The sequence below is a fragment of the Dromiciops gliroides genome, chromosome 1 (assembly GCF_019393635.1).
Source record: "Dromiciops gliroides isolate mDroGli1 chromosome 1, mDroGli1.pri, whole genome shotgun sequence".
Taxonomy (NCBI): domain Eukaryota; kingdom Metazoa; phylum Chordata; class Mammalia; order Microbiotheria; family Microbiotheriidae; genus Dromiciops; species Dromiciops gliroides.
This window is the reverse complement of record NC_057861.1, coordinates 392,218,892-392,243,824: the sequence shown is the minus strand read 5'-3', so window position 1 is coordinate 392,243,824 and position 24,933 is coordinate 392,218,892. Positions and strand designations below refer to the sequence as shown.

At 39.5% G+C, this 24,933-nt stretch overlaps 1 pseudogene; it reads left to right on the top strand.

The window, feature by feature from the left end:
- The window catches only part of LOC122749656, a 36,584-nt pseudogene that overhangs the window by 8,607 nt on the left and 3,044 nt on the right, over window positions 1–24,933 (top strand).

Here is a 24,933-nt window from a genome sequence, read left to right as displayed (position 1 = left end):
AAGGAAATATACATTCATCTGAGAGGCCCACAGCACATTCAGGTAAAGACATCCAGGAGGAAGTTGGTAATACAGGACTGCAGTTCAAGATTAGAGTTGATATGTAGATTTGGGAGTCATTTGCATAAAGATGAACACTGAATCCAAGAGAGCTGATGAGATCACAAAAGGAGAGGATAGAGTGTACTGCTTCAAGAACTTAGTATCGGGGCAGCTAGGTGGCTCAGTGGATAGAGCACCAGCCCTGGAGTCAGGAGTACCTGAGTTCAAATCTGGCCTCAGACACTTAACACTTACTAGCTGTGTGACCCTGGGCAAGTCACTTAACCCCAATTGCCTCACTAAAAAAAAAAAAAAAAAGATTAAAGAACTTAGTATCTACTCAACAAGAATAATTAGGTCAAAGAGGAATCTAGCAGGTGTTCTGCTTCCTCCCACAATGGCCACATCCCTAGTGAGCTCTTCTTCTTCATGGCCCCCATTCTCCTGCTGAAACTATACTAGAAGAGGTGTGGGCTGAAGGGTACATGGCTGCTTGGAGGCACTTCAATACTGAGGGTGTGGAAACTCAGGATACCAAATGATCAGAGGAAGGGTAAGGTTTAGCTCTAAGAAGGAAAGGCTTAGGTTGGGACAGAGTGAAGATCTATTAGATTTGCTAATAGTTGCCCCAGAGGACAGAACTGGAACTAATTCATGATAGTTTCAGAGAGGTAGATTTTGTTTCAGCACAGTGGAGGGAAAATCCTTATAAGGCAATAGTACAATGTAAAGACTTGGATTCAAACCCCAGCTCTACTTCTGACATGGAAAAGCCACAACCTCTCAATGTCATATTTAAAATGAAGGATTTGGACTAGATTATTTCTAAAACCCATGCCTCCTCTATATACCTTGCTTCTTATTAAAGCTTTCCAAAAATGGCATGGCCATGATAAGGTAGTGAGTTATCTTCCCCCAGAAGATTTGAAAGGAAGTCAGTCAATCAACATTTATTAAGCACTTACTGTGTGTCAGGCACTAGGCTAAGCACTGAGTTAAATCTGGATAACTGGTTTTAGGGAATGTTATAGAGGAAATTCATCCTTCTGGGACTCTGAAAGCCCTTCGAACTCAAGAGATTTAATGATTCTTTGGCAAGTACTAGATCTTAATATAAGATGTAGAAGGAGTATTGTAACTGATTCCAGCTGGATTCTGGAGATCCAAGAGTAAGATCTTGATAACCCCCTTCTTCAAAACACTTGGAGGAATCAGATAATCAATGGGAGAATGGTTGAAGGGTTGAATTTATGGAAGTTTGGCTAAAAGTTTATTAAAATCTCAAGATTCATTTTTTCTTTTCTCTTCTCCTTTGTGTTTCGGAAGCAGCTGCATGAAACAATTAAGGTAATGTTTCTTTACTCTGAATGGGACTGCTACTGATAAGAGTAATTCCCTTACCACTGAACTGCTTGTACATAGTGCTGTGTAACATTTGACAGTGAGAGTGAGGAACATTTTCAAAATGAGCAATATAAGTGAACTGGGATATTTCTAAGGAATGGATGGAAGATGTTATAAAGGCTTGGTCATAATACATTAACAGATATCACTAATCTAAGTAACTCTATATGTTATATATCTATATGTCAGCGGAAAGAATTCAAGCCCATCGCTCCAGGTTGAAGAATTTTATTTCTGAGCTGCTATCATTAATCTTTGAAAAGTTTAAAGATCAAAAGAAGACTCTGCAGGACTTAAGCAAGGAAGATTTGGTCCCAATTTTCAACAAAAGGATTAGGGGAAGAAGAATGGGATCTGAAAACTATAAGCTAGGGAGCTTTGGTTCAACACAACATTCTAGAATGTTTTATGAAAGGGATGATTAGTGAACATCTAGAAAAGGAAGGTGTGATCACAAAGAGCTAACATGACTTTATCAGGCACAAGACTAACTTTATTTCCTTTTTGACAGTTATTATTTAACTGATAAATAAGTTTAACTGTTTTTATCAACACATTTGTAAAAGTATCTCATGTTACTGTTGTTGAAAATATATAGGGGCAGCTAGGTGGCACAGTCACTTACCCTGGACAAGTCACTTAACCCTCATTGCCCCACAAAAAAAAGAAAGAAAAAGAAAATATAAAGAGATGTGTTCATCTAAATGGGCTGGATAAAATGAAAATACATTCAAAATGTTGAAATGGAAGACATGAAGAATAATCACTAATGGTTGGATGTAAATTGGGAAAGAGTTCTCAATAAGGAGCTCCAGAGGTCTGTATTGGCCTCATACTGCTTAAGATCTTTCTCAGTGACTTGGATAAAGCATAGACAGGATGCTTATCAAATCTGCAGATGGTACAAAGTTGGCAGGAGTAAGGAACACATCAGATCACAGAATCAGAATTCAAAATTTTTTGGCAAGCTACAGCATTAGGCTAAATCTAAAGTGATGAAATTTAATGGAGACAAATGTAAACTCTTAGATTTTAAAAGTCAAACTCATGGGGTGGCTAGGTGGTGCAGTGTATAAAGCACTGGCCCTGGATTCAGTAGGACCTGAGTTCAAATCTGGCCTCAGACACTTGACACTTACTAGCTGTGTGACCCTGGGAAAGTCACAACCCCCATTGCCCTATTAAAAAAAAAGAAAGAAAGAAAGAAAAAGAAAAGTCAAACTCACAAGGATAGGGTTAGGGAGGCATGGGTAGACAGACGGTCATCTAAAAAAGATCCGGGGGCTTAGGAGACCACAGTCTCAATATGTCAGTTTGATATGACTGCCACAAATGCTAACTATTAAGCTGCATTGAAAGAGGAAGAGGGGGACAGCTAGGTGGCACAGTGGATAAAGTACTGGCCCTAGATTCAGGAGGACCTGAGTTCAAATCCAGCCCCAGACACTTGACACATACTAGCTGGGCACTTAATCTTCATTGCCCAGCAAAAACAAATGAGAAAAGAAAAGAAAAGAAAAAAAAGAAAGAAGAAGAGTGTCCAGGACTAAGGGGATGTTCATCCCATTGTAGTCTACTGTGCTCAGGCTACATCTGAAATACTGGGTTCAGTTGTGTATGCCATGTTTTAGAAGTACTAGACAGCAAAAAAAGGATGGTGACCAGGATGGTAAAAGGTCTCCTGATCAAGCTATATGAGAATTAGTTGAAGGAATCAATGCAAGACTGGAAAGAAAGAGATTCCCTCAGCCTGGAAGAGACTTGGGTGGAAGAGGGTTAGCACCAAACACAAGAGTGGTCTTCAAGTATTTAAAGGGATTCTACATGGAAGGATTAAATTTGCTCCTCTCTGTCGAAGACAACAAAACAAGAAAGGAAACTTCAAAGAGGCCAATTTAAGTTTGATATCAGTCAAAGCCTACTAACAATTAGAGCTATTCAATAGTGGAGTGAGCTGTCTCAGGAGGCACTTCAAGGAAACCCACTTGTCTGGTATGGTGTAGGGGCCATTCTTGTTCAGGTTGGGCTTGAATAACCAGATTGCCTTAAAGTCGCATTCAACTCTAATATTCTGTGGTTTCACAGTTCTGGGAATCACTTCAGCTAAGCCCAACCAAGTTTTTTTTCTTGTGGTTGTCCATTTCTGTGCCAAAATCAGACAGGTGGGATTTATGTTATAATCAAGGAAGGTTCTCTCTGCTGATCACTAATTGTCTCTGTGTCTTCCTTAGGAATTCATCCATGTCACCGACCCACACACTTGTGCTTCTGGAGAGGTAGAGATACTGTAGCTCTTTTGTTAACAAAGAGGTAGGGGCTAGTTAACTATTTTCAGTAAGATTTTTTTTTCCTCTTTAAAAAGAAATCATACAGAAATTGATACATCTCTAATAGTTTACAGATGGCAGTAGAGAGCAATAAAAGTTAATGGAAGGGCCATAATGTTACGGGAGTGGACAGGCCAGGGGGTGATACTGCCATTTATTCTTCTACAAAAACAAGAACTCACCATAAGGCAAGATTTCCTGGGAGCTGTGTGCCAACTCCCTGTGCCCAGCAGGAACTGAGGAAACAGCCCCTTGGAAGTGAGGGAAAATAAAACTGACACAAAGAATTCACACTGTTTTTACTTGAACAAGAAGAAAACTGAACAAAGAGGAAAGCAAAGAAGTTGCTTGTGAAATCCTACTAAAAAACAAATAAATAAATAGAATTTTTTTTTTAAAAGAAAAAGAAGTCCTACTAACTCATGGCCCAGGTGAACCTCTTTCTTTTTTGAACTTCTGGCTTCCTTCAGGACTCAGCCCAAGCACCACTTCCTACACGAAGCCTTTCATGTGATTCCCCTCCAGTTGCTAGTGCTTGTCCCCCACCCCTCCCCACTCAAATACCTTGACCTTCCTTTCTATTTTGTCTAAATGTATGCGTGTACTTGTTTCCCGGAAAGAATAGAAGCTCTTTGAGGGCAGGAAATGTTTCCTTTTCGTCTTTGTACCCCCGTTCCTCTCCCAAAGTAAGCAATAAATGCATAGTGGTTCATTGATTGATTAATGCCAGACACCACCACAGAGCTGCTCCGGGCGTCCATGAAGATAACTGTAGCAAAATATCCCCCAACACAGCCTAGCTGGGTACTGCCCTTCTCAGGATCGGAAATCACTTGGCAGTAGTCACCGTGATTTTTATTTGATATCCATACAAAGCAAAAACAAATAAATTACCATAATGAGAAACAACACAATGCCGTGTGGATGTACAAGCTGCCGTCGTGTTTAATAGCAACAAAGAGCCCTTCGCTTTTGATTTAATTTTGCAGAAAGATGCTTATTGAAAGTGTCATTGTACTGAAACCAAACTGTTGGGGGTAGGAAGAAAGAGGAAATAAAAGCATTTCTGGGCTCTGGTTGCCTGAAAGGTTGTTGGGAAGGCGGGGGGGGGGGGGGGGGGGGGGGGGGCTGGGAGGGGGGGTGCTTCCCCCACCCCTTCACATTTTTATTCTCAGTCAAATCAGCTCGGCTGCATCACGACCCAGCTGCGATTTGTGAAGTAAATGGCAGAGCTAAATGTGCCGAGAACGGAACACGTTCCCTGAGCAACAAAGGGATTGAAGGCAAATGTTACAGTATTATTGACAACACTGGCAATGCTTGTCTAAGCATCTGCTTCATAAAAAATAAAAAAGTTACATTCAAAACAAAAGAAGCCACAGCCTGAGCCAAGCATCCCACCTCCCCTGCTAGCTTTGCTTTGGATGCTTACTTCGCCCTGCGCAGATATTTCCTCCCATTACTTTCATTGTCAATCAGAAACTCCTCTGATTTGCATGCTAGAACCCTCATAATATTCTCCTCCCACCTTTTCTCTAAGAGATATTTCTTTTTCCCACAAGTTAATCGCTGATTCTTGACAATATTTGCTTGAAATCAAATTTTCGTCATTTTTTTTCTACTTTGGAGAAAAGCTGAATTACACAGAGTCCAGTTGAAACTTTTCGTTGTCACCATCATCACTGACACTGAGTGTCAAAGAGGTACATAGCACAGCATCTCCCCTGCCATCTGCCCCCAGAATCCCAGGAAAGCGTTAAAATGTTTCTCCAATAGAAACATACTAAGAACAATGGACCCTCCATCGTGATGGGGGAAGGGGGGGGAGGGAGAGAGAAGGAATCACCAGCCTGCATATCAGAGTAGCTATTCAATCCCAGTTCTACCACTGACCACAACTGGGACAAATTTTGTCTGACTCAGTAGTCTCATCTGTAAAATGGATAAAACAATGCAAATCTTACCTAAACCACAGAATTATTGTGAGGATCAAATGAAAGTATATTTTCAAAAGCACATAGAAAATTTTGAAGCCCCACAAAAATATGAACAATTGTTATGTTCATGAAAAATGTGATGGGGTCTTAATGCAACCTAAGACATAGAAGCAGTAAGTTGCTCTGCCATAGCCTGTATTTTATTTCTCCTCATTCAGTCAATGAATAGATCAATAAAATTTTACTTTAAAAAAAGCCCCTTACAATCTGGCTCAGTCTAACTTTCCAGACTTATTTTCACTATATTTCCTTTCACATATCCTGTGTTCAAGCCAAATCCACCTACTTGGTGCTCCCCAAATTCAACATTTCATATCAGACCTCCTTACATAACACAGGCTATCCTTTATAGCTGGAATATACTCCTTTCTCAACTTCTTAAGATAGTCAGCTTCCTTCAAAGCCCAACCTGTTAGTGTTTTCTACCTTTCCAACATATCTTACATTCATTTATCTATTTGCATATTCTAGCCCTCCCAGTAGATATAATACTCTGGCATTAGTTATTTGTCATATTTGTCTTTGTATGATTAGCATCTAACATAGTGCCTCAAACACAATAGGTACTTAATAAATGCATGTTGTTTTGTAGTTCAAAGGTAAATGACAATACTAACCAGCATATAAAAGTACCAAGTGAGTGATACAGATAAGTTAAGGTATGATCTCAAGAGCTAGTTCTAAAAGGGTGGTCAGCCAGGGATGAATGGAAATTCTCAAAAGGGAAATTCAGAGGAATATTCTGATGAAGAAAAAAGAAGCTACATAAAGAGACTTAGATGATGCATGCATAGAGAACTTATTGACAAAATCAGATTTGTAAAAGGCATATGTAGAAGATGGGCGTAAGGACAGACAATGGAAGATGAGTATAAAAACATGACATGATCCTGAAAGAAGTATACAGAGTACAAAGGCTCAGAATGAGCTAGCTTTTTTATCTAGCTTTTTATAAAAAGAAATGTAAAAAAGAAAATGAAGAAAGGGATAGTGCCACTATTGGATTAAGGTGATGGTCAGGGCTCTGACCCAACAAACTCAGCTTGCATTCCATTTAAAATTTTCCAAATGTATTATTAAAGGAATGTCTGATGAATATCTGAAAAGGAAAACGGTTCTCACAATGATCAAGTCTAATTCATGTCATTTTCCTAAGCAAATTTCCCTTTCCAATGGAGTTACTCAACAGATAGAACTATATGTAGAATTTATCTACACTTTAGCAAAAACTTTAGCAAAATAATCAGCAAAGTTTCTAATGTTATTCCTGTAAACAAGATAGAGACATAGACCATACAATAGAAATTAGATGGATTTAGAACTACTATTCTCTAACTGGACCTGAAGAACAGTAATTAATAATTTGATGTCAACCTCAAAAGAGATTTCTAGTTGAATGCACAGGAATCTATATTTGACTCTGCCCCATTTAACATTTTTAGAGACAGCTAGGTAGCACAGCAGATAGAGTGCTGGACCTAGAGTCAGGAAGACTCATTTTCCTGAGTCCAAGTCTCACACAGTAGCTTTGTGACCCTGGACAAGTCACTTAACCCCATTTGCCTCAGTTTCTTCATCGGTAAAATGATATGGAGGACATTTCCTTCATTGCCATTGCAAACTATTCCAGTATTTTTGCCAAGAAAACTCCAAATGGAGTCACAGTCAAATATGACTGAAATGAATAAACATCAACATTTAACATTTTTATTAATTATTTGAATAAAGACATAGATGGCAATGTTTATTAAATTTTCAAACTAAGAATGATAACTAATGCATTGCATAGCAAAGTTAAGATGAGAAAGACCTAACTAGGTAGAATATTGGGCCAAATCTAATAGAGATTCATGCAAGGTCTTGTCCTTGGATTCAAAGAAATCAATTTGAGAAACAAGGTAGGGAAGGCAAAACTAGACTACACAGTAATCTGTCCAATAATATTTAAGCAATGGCTAGATGACTATCTATATGACTTGCAGAGGGGACTCTTGTTCAGATATGTGTTGGATTAGCTGGCCTCTGAAGTTCTTTCCAACTCTGAGTTTTTGTTAATTGATGATTTTGTCATTTTGCCTTATAATCAATGGAGACCCACTCACGGTTTTTCAGTAGGAGAGTGACATGAAAACATTAAAAGCATTTGAAAAACCATTGGTATGGATTCACAGTAATAGAATAGCAAATTCCATTTCTCTTCTGTTTCATCTTATCCATATATTCATCTAGCAACATGGAGTACCTCTTCAACCAGCTATTAAAGCAATCATAGGCCAGTGGGTTCTTCACACCAGTCACTCATTAAGTATTCTCATTTACACCCAGCTCTGCTTTTCAGTCACTGAAGGACCTTAGAAAATTAATTTCTTTAGCCTCATCTGCAACAAGAAAATGGAGTATCAAGGTGCTTGATAGGAAAGAGGGATGGGGAAAAGACTAAATAACTAGCGTTCACAGAAGACTTTTAAAATATTTTATTTGTTATTGACAATATTACTAATCTTGCTGTTCCTCCTCTCCTTCCCAAGATATGTATTCCAGAAATCTCTCTCTCACTGTCCCTTTAAGATTCTGACCTAAAACTAATTTTACCCTTTGTATCACTAAGTCATTTCATTCTGATCAAAGAGATTAATTTTTCCTCTCCATTCAAATGTGGAGATAACTGTTTTCTGTAGGTTTGGAACAGCCTAACCACTAAGTTAATATATCAGGATAAACTTATATAATTTTACATAATTTCATATTAATTATATATAATACATGTTACATATAATTACATAATTTATTATATTGTATAATTTTATATATTAAATTTGATATCCATATTAAATTTTCCTCAACAATCATGATAGATGATTCCTATGCCTTTTGCCCAGCTGAAAGAAGAATGTATGAACTATATGTCTGTCATACCATTGTACACAAAGGATTTACTATGTTTTAAAGCTTTAGTCATTCTTCATTGTCATTATTAATAACAACAAAGGTTAACTAAACTCCAATTGTGTTCAGGGGACCATGTTAGTCCATGGGGATACAAAGTATAAAGCCAGGATTCCTGCCCTCTAAGAGCTTGCAATCCAATTAGGGTGACAGGATATATACACTAAAAATAAGAGTGGAATAATCAAAAGACAATACCAGAAGAATAATATAGACAATAAATGCTATAAAAATTTAAAGAAAGGAGTCAACACTGAATACTGACTCAGTTATTGAAGGTCTCATGGAGGTGACACTCAAGATGGGTTTAAAGTAAGGATGTTGTTGTCCACTCATGTCCAACTCCATAACCCCATTTAGGGTTTTCTTGGCAAACATACTGGCGTGGTTTTCTATTTCCTTCTCCAGCTCATTTTATAGAGGAGGAAACTGAGGCAAACAGTGTTAAGTCACTCAGCTAGTGTCTGAGGTCAGATTTTAACTCAGGTCTTCCTGATTCCAGACTTGGCATTCTATCTACTGTATCACCTAGCTCCCCTACAGGAAGAATGAATTTGGTTAAAGTGAGAAAGTAAAGGAGATTCTAACTAGGGGAAAGCATGAAGAAACTTAAAGAGACTAGGTTGTTCATTACATAAAGTTTGGGACTTGGAGTCAGGAAGACCTGATCTTGTCTGTGGGCTGCTGGCCTGTTCTCAAGTATAAGGATGGTATAAAGACTGACAATGTAAATGATACTAGTCAGGAGGTTCTAAAAGTATGAATTTATTTAATTTGTATGGATACAGTTGTCAATCACAGGGCAAGGATTCATGTTGGTAGTTCTGTTTTTTGCAGTTGAGTTGAATGCTAAAAACCCATTTGGGGGCAGCTAGGTGGCGCAATGGATAGAGCACCGGCCCTGCAGTCAGGAGTACCTGAGTTCAAATCTGACCTCAGACACTTAACACTTACTAGCTGTGTGACCCTGGGCAAGTCTCTTAACCCTAAGTACCTCACTAAAAAACAAACAAACAAACAAAAAAACCTCGTTTACCTTTTTCTCCATAAAGATGATACTTGAGTGGTGGCAGATGCCACCACTGGCTATTGGGGCCAGCATGGAACAGAGAATCTACCAGATCTGAAAAAGTGGTAATCTACTTAGTGGGTATTTTCAATAGGGTCAAGGGAAGTCTTAGGGATCATATCACCAGTATAAAGCCATCTGTTATGAATGAAGCAATAAATCTTTATACTCTAGCTGCCTACATGGCAGAGGCTATTGTCTTTCAGCATCAGCAACTCCAAGTGGCTTATACTCCTATTTTCTCTAGTCTAGGGACTTCCCCTTGAAATTCTATCCATATCTATTCTCTCCCCACCCACACCTCTCATTTCTTTTCAATGTGTAGTAGGCCATATCTTACTTTATGCCATCCCTTAATTGGGATCAGGTGGTCATCCCATGGTTCCAATCATCCTTAGTAATGCAAGACCCAGATCTCCCCTCTACCTTAAAATACTATATATCAGATTAGTTGCTGGATACAGCATTCTAAGCAAAATCTAACAAGCAAACTAAAAGCTCATTACTAAAAATAACTACTATTGTTACACTTACTTAGAAAAGAATACATTTACTAAGGTCTCCAAATAGTTTTGTTATCCACCTCCAAAGATCTCCCACCCTTCATCCTAGGTCTTGGGAAAGATACTGCTTGACTCCTTCCATGTTCACCTCTCTTTTCTGGATTTCTCTAATCAATAGCTTTATCTCAACCATATACACAGTGTCAACTGTACTCCTAATTACCTCCTATTTAGCTAATTTTGGTCTGTATTTAACTACACACTCTAACCATACAATCCAAGTCAGAAACTTTTAAAATTCAGTGGTATCCTCTAGGTCATTCAGGATCTATTTTCCCTTAGGTACCTCCAGGTCTATTCCTGTATCCCCCAATATTAGCAGTTACTGGAATGGAAAAACCAAAAGTGATACAGTTGTTTATTGGAATTGCTTATCTCTATTTAAGTCTTTCCTCTAGCCTTTTTTTTTTTTTAGTGAGGCAATTAGGACTAAGTGACTTGCCCAGGGTCACACAGCTAGTAAGTGTTAAGTGTCTGAGGCCGGATTTGAACTCAGGTCCTCCTGACTCCAGGGCCAGTGCTCTATCCACTGCGCCACCTAGCTGCCCTCCTCTAGCCTTTTTAACTCTCATTTCTGAGACCTTCATTGAAGAACATTTCGGTTGGTGTTTACCATACTCCTGCCAGTTGTTTATGGCACAGGGTAGATAGTGAGATGATCTATTTAAACAAAGGGCTCTAAAAAGTTACAGTTGTCTGGGACTGGTAGTGAGTTATCCCAAAAATCTCAATGCAGTTTTAAAATATATATGTATATGTATGTATGTATGCATGCATGTATATTCTTACTTGAATGAATATTTTATTCTGTAATTTATTATTTTGTGACAAGCAAGTGTTCCTCTTTAATTGTATTTCCAACTCAGAGTTTTATTTTTAATATAATTTTATCTTTCCCCAATTACATGTTAAAACAATTTAATAGTTTTTTTAAAGTTTTGAGTTCCAAATTCTATCCCTCCCTCTTCTCCCCCTCCTTAAGACAGTAAGTAATCCAATATAGTTTTTATATATGCAATCATGTAAAACTTTTTCATATTAGTCATTTTGTACAAGAAGACATGAATAAGAAAGGAAATGAGGAAGGGAGAAAAGGAGAGAGAGAGAGAGAGAGAGAGAGAGAGAGAGAGAGAGAGAGAGAGAGAGAGAGAGAAAAGGAAATAGTATACTTCAGTCTGTATTAAGACAGTATTGGTAGATGAAGGAGGAAAGGCAGTAGACACTCAGACTTCCTGACACAATTACTCCAAAAAACCTCCAAACAGCCAGAAAATGACTCCTAGAGCAGCAGAACCCACAAAAAGATGGCTGAGATTGTTTTCCATCCAAAGACACCTTGGAAGTTCAGCAGAAGGGGGAGCTGGGCTGGGAGTGGACTCCAGCCCCAGGATCATGCCAACACAGATACAGCCCCAGGCAAACTGCACCAGAGAAACTTACCCCCAATGTGTCTGAATCAGGTGCACTGCCAACATCTTCTAGAATTAAGCTCAATGTCTGGTGAGAGGGATGAACAGCTGGCATGGGGGGGGGGGTAATCTACAGGGGTGTATGCAAGAGCTAAGGGGGGATTTGGACTCCTACCCCAGTGGGAAACCAGGAAGAAACCTTGAGCAGTGGCAGCCCAGATAGGAGAGGGGTGCAGGCTCATCAGAGCTAACAACCACAGAACATATTGCTGCCTGGTTGATTGGCAAGTTGGCCTGGGGTTATCTATGGACCAGAGAAAGGGCCAGGCTAGTGAAGAAACTGCCCCTCATTAAATCATACCACCTGGGACCCCCTGAAGCTTGGGACCGTGCAGCCTGGAAACAGTACCCCACTTTAAGGAGCTAAAAGTCAAGTAAAAGAGAGGCAAGATGAGCAAACAGAGAAAGGTAAGGACCATAGAAAGTTTCTTTAGTGACAAGGAAGATTGAGGTGCTCCCTCAGAAGAAGATAGCAATGTCAGGGCTCCTACATCTAAAGCTTCCAAGAAAAATATGAATTGGTCTCAGGCCATAGAGGTGCTCAAAAAGGACTTTGAAGATAAAGTTAAAGAGGTAGGGGGGGCATCTAGGTGGCGCAGTGGATAAAGCACTGGCCCTGGAGTCAGGAGTACCTGAGTTCAAATCTGGCCTCAGACACAACACTTACTAGCTGTGTGACCCTGGGAAAGTCACTTAACCCCAAATGCCTCACTAAAAAAAAAATATATATATATATATAGGTTCTTAAAAAAAAAAAGAGGTAGGGGGAAAAATGGAAAGAGAAATGACGGTGATGCTGGAAAGACATGAAAAAAAGTCAACATCTTGAAAAGCCAAATGGAAAAGCTCTCTGATGAAAATAATTGCCTAAGAATTAGGATTGAACAAATGAAAACTGGTGACTTTATGAGAAACCAAGACACAATAAAGCAAATCCAAATGAATAAAAAAAGAATAGAAGGCAATGTGAAATATTTTCTTGGGAAAACTGCTGACCTGGAAAATAGATCCAGGAGAGATAAATTGAAAATTATTGGACTACCTGAAAACCATGTCAAGGAAAGAACTTAGATATCAACTTCCAAAAAATTGTCAGGGAAAATTTCCCTTATACTCTAGAAGCAGAAGGTAAAATAGAAATTGAAAGAACCCACCAGTCACCTCCTGAAAGAGATCCCAAAAGGAAAACTTCAAGGAATATTACAGCCAAATTCCAGAGCTCTCAGGTCAAGGAGAAAATACTGCAAGCTGCCAAAAAGAAAGCATTCAAGTACTGTGGAGCCATGGTAAGGATAGCCCAGGATCTAGTAGCTTCTACTTTAAAGGACCAGAGTGCATGGAATATGATATTCCATAGGGCAAAGGAATTGGGTTTACAACCAAAAATCACCTATCCATCTTTCTGGGGGAAAAAATGGGACTTCAATGAAAAAGACGTTCAGGTATTCACGATGAAAAGACCCAAACTGAATAGAAAATTTGACTTTCAAATGCAAGACCCTAGAGAAGCATAAAAAGATAAACAGGAAAAAGAAATCATGAGAGATGTTAAAAGGTTAAGCTGTTTACATTCCTACATGGGAAGATGATATGTCTAAATTATAAGAGCCTTCTGAGTATTAGGGCAGATGATAGGAATAAATTTATATAGAGGGCACAGGTAGGAAATTATTATGAAGGGATGATACCTGTAAAGCATTTATTTTTTTTGTTTGTTTCTCTCTTTTTTGGGGGGAAGGCACAGTTGGTTAATGAGTGTCTTGTGTCCAAGGCCAAATTTGGGCTCGGGTCCTCCTGGGTCCAGGGTCAGTGCTTTGTCTACTGTGTCACCTAGCTGCTCCATGATGACATCTTTGGGGTTAAAATTGAGGGGGGAGAGGAATATACTGGGGGAGGGGGGAGGGGAGTGGCAGAATGGGGTAGAATCTCACATGAAAGAAACAGGAAAGAGTGTATGACATGGGGGCAGAGATGGGGGAGGTATGGGGAAGTAAAGGAGCCTTATACATATCAAAAGTAGCTCAAAGACCTTAATCTCATCAGAGTTGGCTCAAGGAGGGAATAACATACACACCCAATTGGGTGGAGTAATCTATCTAACACTGCTGGAAAGTATGAGGGGAAGGGGATAAGGAGGGAAGGGTGAAAGAAGGAAGGGCAGAGCAGGGGAGGGGCAGTCAGAAGCAAAATACTTTGAGGAGGAATAGGGTAAAAGAATATAAATAAGTTACTTATATTAAATATAAATATTATATTATATTAAATATAAATAAGATATAAAGGGGCAGCTAGGTGGTGCAGTGGATAGAGCACCAGCCCTGGAGTCAGGAGGACCTGAGTTCAAATCCAGCCTCAGACACTTAACACTTACTAGCTGTGTGACCCTGGGCAAGTCACTTAGCCCCAATTGCCTCACTAAAAAAAAAAAGAAGAAGAAGAAGATACAAAACAGAGTAAATATCATGGGAAGGGAATAGAATGGAGGGAAAGTTATGATGATTGAGTATAATGGCAAAACGTATGGTTTTGCTTACTTTGCTGGGCTATTGTGAAAAAAATTCTTTGTCAAGTTTAAGATACTATATAAAAGCTATGATGAACAGGATGCTATCAGAAAAAACTAGAAAGACCTTCATGAACTGAAGCAGAGTGAAATGTATTTTACACAATATAACAGCAATAATGTAAGATGATCTACTGTGAAGGACTTGGTTATTTTCAGCAATGTAATGATCCAATATAACTCTGAAGGACTTATGAAAATCACAGTCCATCTACAGAGAAAGAACTGATGGTGGGGCTGCTAGGTGGCACAGTGAATAGAGCACCGGCCCTGGATTCAGGAGGACCTGAGTTCAAATCTGCCCTCAGACACTTAACTAGCTGTGTGACCCTGGGCAAGTCACTTAACCCCAATTGCCTCACCAAGAAAGAAAGAAAGGAAGGAAGGAAGGAAGGAAGGAAGGAAGGAAGGAAGGAAGGAAGGAAGGAAGGAAGGAAGGAAGGAAGGAAGAAAGAAAGGAAGGAAGGAAGAAAGAAAGAAAAAAAGAAAGAAAGAAAGAATGAATGAACTGATGGTATCTGAAAACAGATTGAAGCATAATTTTTTTGATAGTTCCTTAATCTGAAGTTTTATTTTTGTATGTTTTCTTTCACAACCTTACTAATGTGGAGATGTTTTGCATGTATATATATATACTCATGTATAACTTATATTGAATTGCTTGAGGGTGGTGGGTGGGGAGGGAGGTAGGAAGAGAAGTTGGAACACAAAGTTTTAAAAAATTGATGTCAAAATGTTTTACATGTAATTTGGAAAATAAAATTCTAAACAGAGAGAAACAAAAAAAGGCAGTATTGGTTCTTTTTCTGGAAATGGATAACATTCTTCATCACTGGTCCTTTGGAATTGTCTCTGATCACTGTATTACTCAGAATAACTAAGTCATTCACAGTTCTACATTGTATAATACTACTGTTGTGTACAACGTGCTTCTGCTCACTTTACTTTGTATCAATTCATGTAAGTGTTTCCAGGTATTTCTGAAATCATCCTGTTTTTCAATTTTTACAGCACAATAATATTCCATCACAATCATATACCACAGCTTGTCTGGCCATTCCCCAACTGTTGGGTACCCCCTTGGTTTCCAATTCTTAGCCACCACAAAGAGAGCTGCTATAAATATTTTTGTACAAATGAGTCCTTTTTTGGTGTCTCTGGAATGTAGACCTAGCAGTGGTATTGCTGGATCAAAGGGTATGCACAGACCTATAGCCCTTTGGGCATAGTTCCAAATTGTTCTCCAGGATGGTTGGATCAGTTCACAATTCCACCAACAGTTCATTAATTTCCTAGTTTTTCCATATCCCCTCCAACACTTATCATTTCCCCTTTTTGTCATATTATAAACTCTTAATATATGATAGCTTATTTTAAGCTATTAAAGCTTGAAACTGCACTAAGACTTTCAGGACACCCTATATAAGCATCCTCAAAACAAGTAATTCAAGGGTTTTCAGTCCCCTCACCTCTTCACTTATACTGAGGGAAGTCTGATAATAATAATATCAGTAAGATTCATCATAGCTCTTTGCTGCTCACGCCGACCATGGGAATCTTCCAAACTGGCACAAGCGCCGTAAGACCTACCACAAGAAGCGCCAGTATGAGCTGGGCCCTCCGCCGCCACCACCAAGATCAGCCTCCGCCGCATCCACACGGTGCGCATCTGAGGAGGCAACAAAAAAGTACCGAGCGCTGAGGCTGGACGTGGACAACTTCTCCTGGGGCTCCAAGTGCTGCACCCGCAGAACAAGGATTATTGATGGGGTCTACAACGCATCCAACAATGAGCTGGTCCGGATCAAGACGCTGGTGAAGAACTGCATCGTACTCATCGACAGCACCCTATCTATATCGCCAGTGGTATGAGTCCCACTATGCCTTGCCCCTGGGCCAGAAGAAGGGAGCAAAGCTGACTCCTGAGGAGGAAGAAGTTTTAAATAAGAAGCGGTCGAAAAAGATCCAGAAGAAATATGAGGAGTGGAAGAAGAATGCCAAGATCAGCTCACTTCTGGAGGAGCAGTTTCAGCGGGGCAAGCTCCTTGCCTGTATAGCCTCGAGGCCGGGCCATTGTGGCCGAGCAGACGGCTATGTGCTGGAGGGCAAAGAGCTGGAGTTCTACCTGAGAAAGATCAAGCAAGGCCCAAAAGGGCAAATAAACCCTGACCTGGACATAGCCCTAAGTTGGACACTCGCTTATGGAATAAACCCCCCAGATTGTCAAAAAAAAAAAAAAAAAGACTCATCATAAAACAGTTTCAGTTCTCCTGTAAGAGTCAGATGAATTTGCCATGAAGGCAGGAAGAGAGAGACATGGTTGTAAAAACATCAACACTGTTCTGTTAGGCTTGAACCTAACTATCATAGGTATAACCTTGTCAACCTCAACTCTGTTTCCAGACAAAAGTTGTAAATGCTTCTGGGAACAGCCAATTCATACATCAAAACTCCCCTTATTCAAGGTATACCATAGCTAGGTCTATCATCTAACAGGTGGAAAACTCTCCCATTCAAAGAGGAAACAGCACAATTCAAAACCTGAGTCAAAATGAACTAGACATCACTTTGAAAAAGACATCCCTCCAATTTTCCCAGCAATCTACATCCACCTGGGTGATTATAATAGCTAAAAGTCCAAGGAAGCACTAGGACAAAAGTCTTTTAAACTGGAGTCTAAATCCATTGGTAAATGGCATGGAATTTGGCAGTACATTTATTGTCTGAAATCTCAGATGAAGTCCATTCCTCAACTGGCTTGAGTCTAGATTCATACTTCAATGACCAGAAGTGGAGAGTACAGGCCTGGGAATCCTTTACCTAGAACATCATTGTTTTCCAACAATAGAAAAACTTTGTGAACCATGGACTACTGGCCCAAGGTTGGGAAACACCAAACCAAATATTCTTGAATGAAGGCCTCTGCAATGAAGAGGTGAAGAGGCTAGAGAAAGGACAATAAAGAGGCACATGATTCCAAAGAACAACCATACCATTTTTTCTTCATTTCAGTATCTCCCATATTGGGAGAAATAGAAATAGACCTGGAGATACCCAAAGAGAAATAGATCCTGAATTATCCAGAAAATACTACTATATTTTGCTGCAGTAGAAAGTTCATACAACAGAATAATGGGAAGATGTCCTCTGCCATTCAGAAACATGTTTCCTTGGAAAATAATACAGGCTGAAGTTGTACAGTCAGCTACAATTACTTTCAAGGACACTGGTCTAACATAGACATAAACACACACACACACACAGAGGAAACTGAGTTCAGCAAATTGTGTGAACTCTTTCTGACATTCAGAACCTTGGTATTATTCTACTAATCATTGCACCTTTGAACATCTCTTCACTTATCCCTTGCACTGTTTGATCCTAATACTGTCTCCTCTTTCTAATCCAAATCCTGCCTTTTGCTCCAGTCTCTCAGCCCAGTCCCTATGTCTGCAGTCACTTATGGCCCTCCCTGTGCAATGACCTTCTGGCCTTGGCCTATCCTGGTCCAGAAAGCATCAGTCTGAACTATGGAAAATCCTCAGCCCCAGCTCAAGGAAGCTTCAGTCACAAGCCACACCCCAGGAGAGTTCAGAGGAAGAACTGTGCAGAACCCCAGGAAAGTCCCCCTTCCCCTACTACAAAAGGACTTATAATTGTGGTGGGAACACTTCAGCAACAACTGTCAGGAGCAACAGGCCAAAGAATACCTACCTAGCTTCAAGGGGAACTTATTTAACAATGACCAAAAATGGGCCTTGTAGGGGCACAATGCTCATTCTAAACAAAGAACATTACAAAGAAAATTAAGTCCACCTAGTGACTCTACAGGGAGAACCCAGGAGGCATCCCCAAGTTTTCCACTTGGGCTAGTGATTTTCCCAGGTTCATTGCCCAGCTTAATTTATTTACGGGCCTTGGTCCTTAGCAGTTTCACTCTGAGCATTCCAAAGTAAGCTCCAGAAAGTATGGGATCCTTTCTTTCTTTTTCTTTTTATCCTAGTACAGCTAAGTACCTAGGACAGTGCCTGTCTGTAGTATTTACTTAACAAATGCTTATGGACTCATTCATTCCTAGTCTCCTGTGATAGGCAAGCCTGCCCTCTGAGCCACACCCTGCCTGACAGAGGCTATCACCCATAGCAATTGACTTTGAGGGCGTCCCACAGAAACTCCAGAATGCCTTTTGTTCTGGCCACCAAAATAAGAAGGCTACACACACATACACACACACACACACACACAACTAGTATGAGGAATAATTATTTATGTGGTAGACTTGGACATGAATTAACAATCCTCCCAAAAGGGGAGCCTATCAGCAGGATACTTACTAAGTATTCATGAGTGACATATGTGCAAATATTCAAAATATGGAAAAGATCTATGGTTTCATCCAGCTTATGCCTACTTATGTGGCAAATCACAATCAATCTGTCTGTGACTTGGTAGAGAAGCCATAAGGAGTTATAAAAGGCACATTCGAGATTAAATGACCTGTCCATCATCACATTGTTAGTATCAGAGATGGCACTTGTCCTGACTCCAAACCCAAAACTTTATCAGCAATACCACACTGCCTCTACCACAGTGTCTGGCACACAGTAGGCAAATAATAAATGCTTGTTGAATTTAATTGAATAGTTGACATACTGAAGCCATAATAATAGCTTTGGCCCTGGCACAGCTGAATAGCGACTTGGCTCCTGGTGGTTATATAACGGTAGTGGGAAGGCTTGTAGAAGCAGCCTCATGTAGGTGATGGTTAGACTTTTCTGAAGACCATTATTTTGTTCCTTTGAAAAGGGCAGTTCCCATCTGTTTGACTATGGGCCTATTATGCCCTTAGGGTGTTGTGAAGACATATTATGTAAAATGACTTTTCTGGATTTCAGCTCCACTTAGGATCAAAATAGGATTAAAGCAAAAGAGTCCCACTGAAATTCTAAGGGAACTTCCAGCTCTCTGGACAGGTCTAACAAGCCCACATCAAGGACTGGCAATAAATGTGGCACTAAGGGATACTTTAACCAAGGATGGGATCCCAATGAGTGCCAGAAATGGGGAAGTGGCCTCCAGCAAACTATTTATAAGCAAACTTAGAGGCCCTTTTATTAAAACATCTCTGATAGTGTGAATGTATGGTAGAAGGATGGGTGAAAGAGAAGAGTACCAGAGAACCATTTCCATTAATAGTATTCTCAGATTTTTTTTTTTCCATCCCTTCCTTCTCCCCTCATGTCCTGACTTAGAATGTTAAATAAAAAGGGCTCTAAACCCATTGCCGGAGCATTCAGTGTTTGAATGATGAGAACACATGCTGATTGTGGGATTTACCTTCTGTCCTCTATTATTCTGCACAATTAAGTTCAGTTCTGCCCTGTTGGCACCAAAGGCCTGTGTGCCCAATTGGATATGGCTATTTTAAGATATAGCCACAACTATCCTGTTGAAAGGTGAAGTGTGACTCAGTTGGGTATTGTAACGATTGGAATGATGCCACCTGCTGGATACTTACTGTAGAAGAGTTCTGCCCATGAAGGGAAGGTCTTTGAGGGCAAGACCAGGAGTCAGGAAGTGACGCGGACTAGTGGGAGGAGGAAGGAAGAGACTGGTGCTCGGTCTCACTCTCTTTCCTCTGGACTCTGGCGGAGAAGGGAGCTAGAAATGTGCTCTCCCTTTAATAGATAGGAATCTAGGCCTTTTTCTCTCTCTTTACCAAATTCTTATTCTCCTTAATAAATGCTTAAAAGTCTAACTCTTGCTAAAGCTTATAATTTATTGGCGACCACTCATTAGATATTTTAGACAGTTTAGCTAGAATTTTAGCCTTAACAGATGGCTGACCACGAAGAGGAAAGCTAAACCTCAGTCTTCTTCTGATCTTCTGGTTGGGTAAGAAATTTCCCCTCCCTCTCCCTTTAACTGCTAAGTACTGGTTTACTGGCTGTGTTTTCCTTTAAATTTTTTTCGAATGGACCTTTTAAACTCCCTAATTATCCTATTTTTGATTTTAGTCTGTTTAACCAGACAAATGGGAGATAAGATCATGTTAATGCTTTGTTTTTGTGGATTTTCTATTTTTCTTTTTGTTAAAAGAGCCAGCAACTTACTCAAACAAGGAAATATTTCTCCCTCTCCCAACCATGCTTTTTCAGAGAAACCTGAAGAGATTCCCGCAGCTTTTCCCAGTTCTAACAGTAATTGTTGCTTTAATTTTGCATGCCTGGAGGCAATGACCCACCCTCTAGAAGCTTTTAATCCCCTAGCACCTGGAGGCAAAGTGGGGGAAGAGGAATCCAGGCCTGAGTTCAAAATCAAGTCTGATTCAAATTGTGCTGGTCCCTCCCCTCCTCTACAGACCCCACCCTCTACTCCTCCCATGGCCAAGCCCATTGCTTCCCCTGCCTGGGAAGTCCAGAGATCTGATGCGCATGCTCAACTTTTTCTACCTGCATTTGCAGCTTTAGGCTCAGCCCTTCCCCAGCCTGGCTGTGCTTCTGAGACAACCTTAGAAAACCCTTTAAATTCCAGATATGCTCGTTTTGTTGATAATTTTGCTAACCTGCTTTTGTCTTTCATTAGTAATCTTATAAAGCATTTGTATGGTGAAAAGACTGACAGACAATATAGAGGGGTTAAAGAAGAAAAATTTAAGCTGTATAAGAATGACAATCATCAACATAGTTCAAGACTCTGCTTCTTTTGCCATGGAAGGGTATATATTGTACAGAAATGTAGAAGTAAGCAGCAAGGTATTGATATGAGTATTGGGGATTTTAGATATCGGAATCAAAAGTGTTCTGAATTCACTCAGAGTAATTGTATCAGTTCAGAGGTTACATAGGATTTCTATGCTATTACATCTACATTTTGAAATTAATGGTAATGGGTTTATTTTCATAGAGATTTTCATGCTTTTGAGATTGTGTCTTATACTTAGTTTTTAAAACAAGGAGAATATTTGTAAAAGCTTTTTATAGTCATGTGATCAAGTTTATATTTTATAATACTCTTATTAATATTAAGTTCACATTCATTTAGTCCTAGTTTGAATTTCATTGTTTTTTATTGTTCCATGTGTATTTTCTTCTATTCGTTTTTATCTATCTAATTTTAAAAAATTGCAAGATGGTTTTGATTTCATAATACAATGTTAATTCTAGGAGTATTGTGGTCCCATATTCTGAGTTGTTTGTTTTTGTTTTTCTCAACTGATTATTTGATCAAACTCTTTAAAGCATTTCCTTGGCAAATTGGTTGCCATGGCAAGTGTAAATTGATTCTAGAAGTATTATTTTTGATAAGCACATTCCAAAAAAAAAAAAAAAAAGAGGGGAACATTTGTAAAAGTTTTCTTTTTTCAAAAAAAAGTTTTCTTTGAGATTCTGTTGTGCTTTAACTTGTATTTAAATATGTTCAGATTTTTCAAAAAAGTAATTGTATACTAAGTTAAAAAAAGGGGTATTATTTGAAATTGTTGCATAATTATATATTGTGTTCTGAGTCAAGATGTATTCACATTTTTTGCAATCATTTATTATCCTCAATTTTTAAATCCATATGAGACTTGGATTATGGGAACTTATCATTTAACATTAATTGCCTTTATTCTGAGTTATCAGATGCCAGTTGGCCAAGATGCCATCCAATCACAAGAGGAATACATGCAAGAGCAGACACTGAACTGTCACATGAGGGGAGACATGCATGAAGTCAAGATATGGCCGAGGGAACGGCTTTTGACAAATGTTGAGGTTGGATTCTCTTGGTTTAATATTTTATTTTATTTTTCCCCACAATATTGTACAGATGGCTGGAAGTATTCATCCCACCCATCTCGCTCCTACACCTGGCTTCTATGCTCCCTCCTATATGCCTGATGCCATGGACATCTCAATCCCATGCATCTGATTAAGTCTGACTCAGTTTCCTCCAATATGTTCGGTGGCATGGACATATATTCCATCCACCTATTTTAGACCTGGCATACTGTATGGGCAGTACATATTGCTCAAGTGTGGGAATGCTCATATCCCATCATTTCTCTGTTCTTTTATGGTAACCCCCATAATTATCTCAGGTGTCATGATAAATAACAGTGTTGAATTTGGCCTTGACATCTGTTACTAATTATATTAGATTTTAAAATTTCTCATAATGGCATGAGGATAATTAGGCAGATGATGCAAAAAGTGATGAAACAAAGATAAAAATTACTTTTAATAATTAATATTGCAGCAATTGTCTTCTCAATTACCCTCCATAAGGGGGACTATAGTAATATTATAATTTTAAAGAATGTTTCAATTTTTGTTTTATTATATGTTTCATGTGTAACAACTAAGATTATGAATTCCCTTAGACATGTTTTTGAGAACTTTCATTGTTTGATTTGATTATTGACAAAGCTATTTTAAAGTTGTGTTAAGCTCAATTTTGTAGGAAAGATTCCTGGCTGATTACCAGCATCCACACATCAACCCCTGAAAAGACTTCCATTCCACGACTACACCTAGAGGACATCTAAGAAAAGACTTTCAGAGACTTTAAATGAACAGTTTTGATTTGTTGTTTTTGTTGTTTTTTTCTCTTTCTGTTATAATATACACCATTTGTAACATGTACTCTCTGCAGAGGTCCTCCCTTTGCAAGACCAATGTCAAAGCGTCGGTTCATGAGGACAAAAAATCGCCCCTCTGGACAAAACTTTCCTCTCTTCCTTTTCTATATTGTTGTTCACATATTATTAGTTAGCAATAGTTATTATATTGTTTTTACTGTTCCGTCAAGGAAACATTTTGTTTCTTGAGGAACAACAGGGGGGACTGTAACGATTGGAATGACGCCACCTGCTGGATACTTACTGTAGAAGAGTTCTGCCCATGAAGGGAAGGTCTTTGAGGGCAAGACCAGGAGTCAGGAAGTGACGCGGACTAGTGGGAGGAGGAAGGAAGAGACTGGCGCTCGGTCTCACTCTCTTTCCTCTGGACTCTGGCGGAGAAGGGAGCTAGAAATGTGCTCTCCCTTTAATAGATAGGAATCTAGGCCTTTTTCTCTCTCTTTACCAAATTCTTATTCTCCTTAATAAATGCTTAAAAGTCTAACTCTTGCTAAAGCTTATAATTTATTGGCGACCACTCATTAGATATTTTAGACAGTTTAGCTAGAATTTTAGCCTTAACAGTATAGAATTTTATCTTACCCTATAGGGCAGTAAAAGGGGAAAGGGGGAAAGAAAAGGGTGGGGTAATAATGGAAAGGAGGGGAAAACTAGGAGGGGAAAGGAGAAAGGACAAAAGGGAGGTGAGGCTGATAAAAGGGGGGTAGACTGAGGTGGCCAGAAACAAAACACAGGGACAAGGGAAAAGGAAAGAGAAAAGTACAAACAAGGGCAAAAAAGAGAATGCAGGGAAATACAACAGATAACAATCATAACTATGAATTTGAATGGGATGAACTCTCCTATAAAACAGAAGCAGATAGCAGAGTGGATTCAAAACCAGAATCCTACAATACATTGTTTACAAGAAACACGTTTGAAGCAGAGAGATACACACAGAGTAAAGGTAAAAGGCTGGAGCAGAATATATTACACTTCAGCTGAAGTAAAAAAGCAGTGGTAGCAATCCTTATCTCAGACAAAGAAAGGTGAAGTGTGATAGCCCAAAAGAAATCTGGTTTGGGACTTCTCTTCCTTCCAGCAAGTTCACCCAAGTGACTCTCTCTTCTCTAGAACCACCATATCTTTCTTCTCTTGTCTTAAAATGTCCGTGTTGCCTTGGCTGAGACCTAAGAGATGGGAAATCAACCAGATACAGTTGAAAATCTACCTTCTCCCTATCCCACAGCCCACAGTCTTTATCTACATCATCCAACTGCCCTGGCATGGAAGTGGTAGAGAAGAAAGGATAAGAGTTTGGAGGAACCTGGATGTTCCAAGGATGAGGTTGGCCTCTCAGCACCATCACTGATTTCTCCCTTTCTCTCTCTTCCCATCTCCTGCTGTGTCCTAAAGACCTTCGCAACTCAGGTTCCCCAACCCCTCTGGTTGTACTTTTAATTGTCTCTGCCCACTCCTTTTCCCAGCAGCAAGTGCCCTGTTTTGGGCCTTGGGACCTTTCCTTCTGTAAGTTAAATCACAACACAAAGCAGGCTTCTGTTTTATGCATTATTGGCCTGTCTGATTCTTTTTAGAAACCTTCTGTAAGTCCCCAAACTGTTCTTACAAATAGGGACAGAACAGAATGCTGGTACAATGGAAATGATTGGATTGAGCTGTTCATCTGACAATCTAAGGGGCTCTACATTCTACGAGCCTACCTGCCCCCTTTGCAAGGATGTATATGCAAAGCTGGGCACACTGCTTCATCTCTGATGACTCAATTCATACTGAATTTGCCAATCCTCAGATGTGTCATCTATTATAGGGGTGGATTTCCATGGTGGAATCAGTTAGTACCTTCTTCATAATGGCCCCAAATTCCCAACGGAACCAGTATTGATGGACCAATTTAAGCAGAAGTTGGCAAATTGGATCTGAGACCAACTAC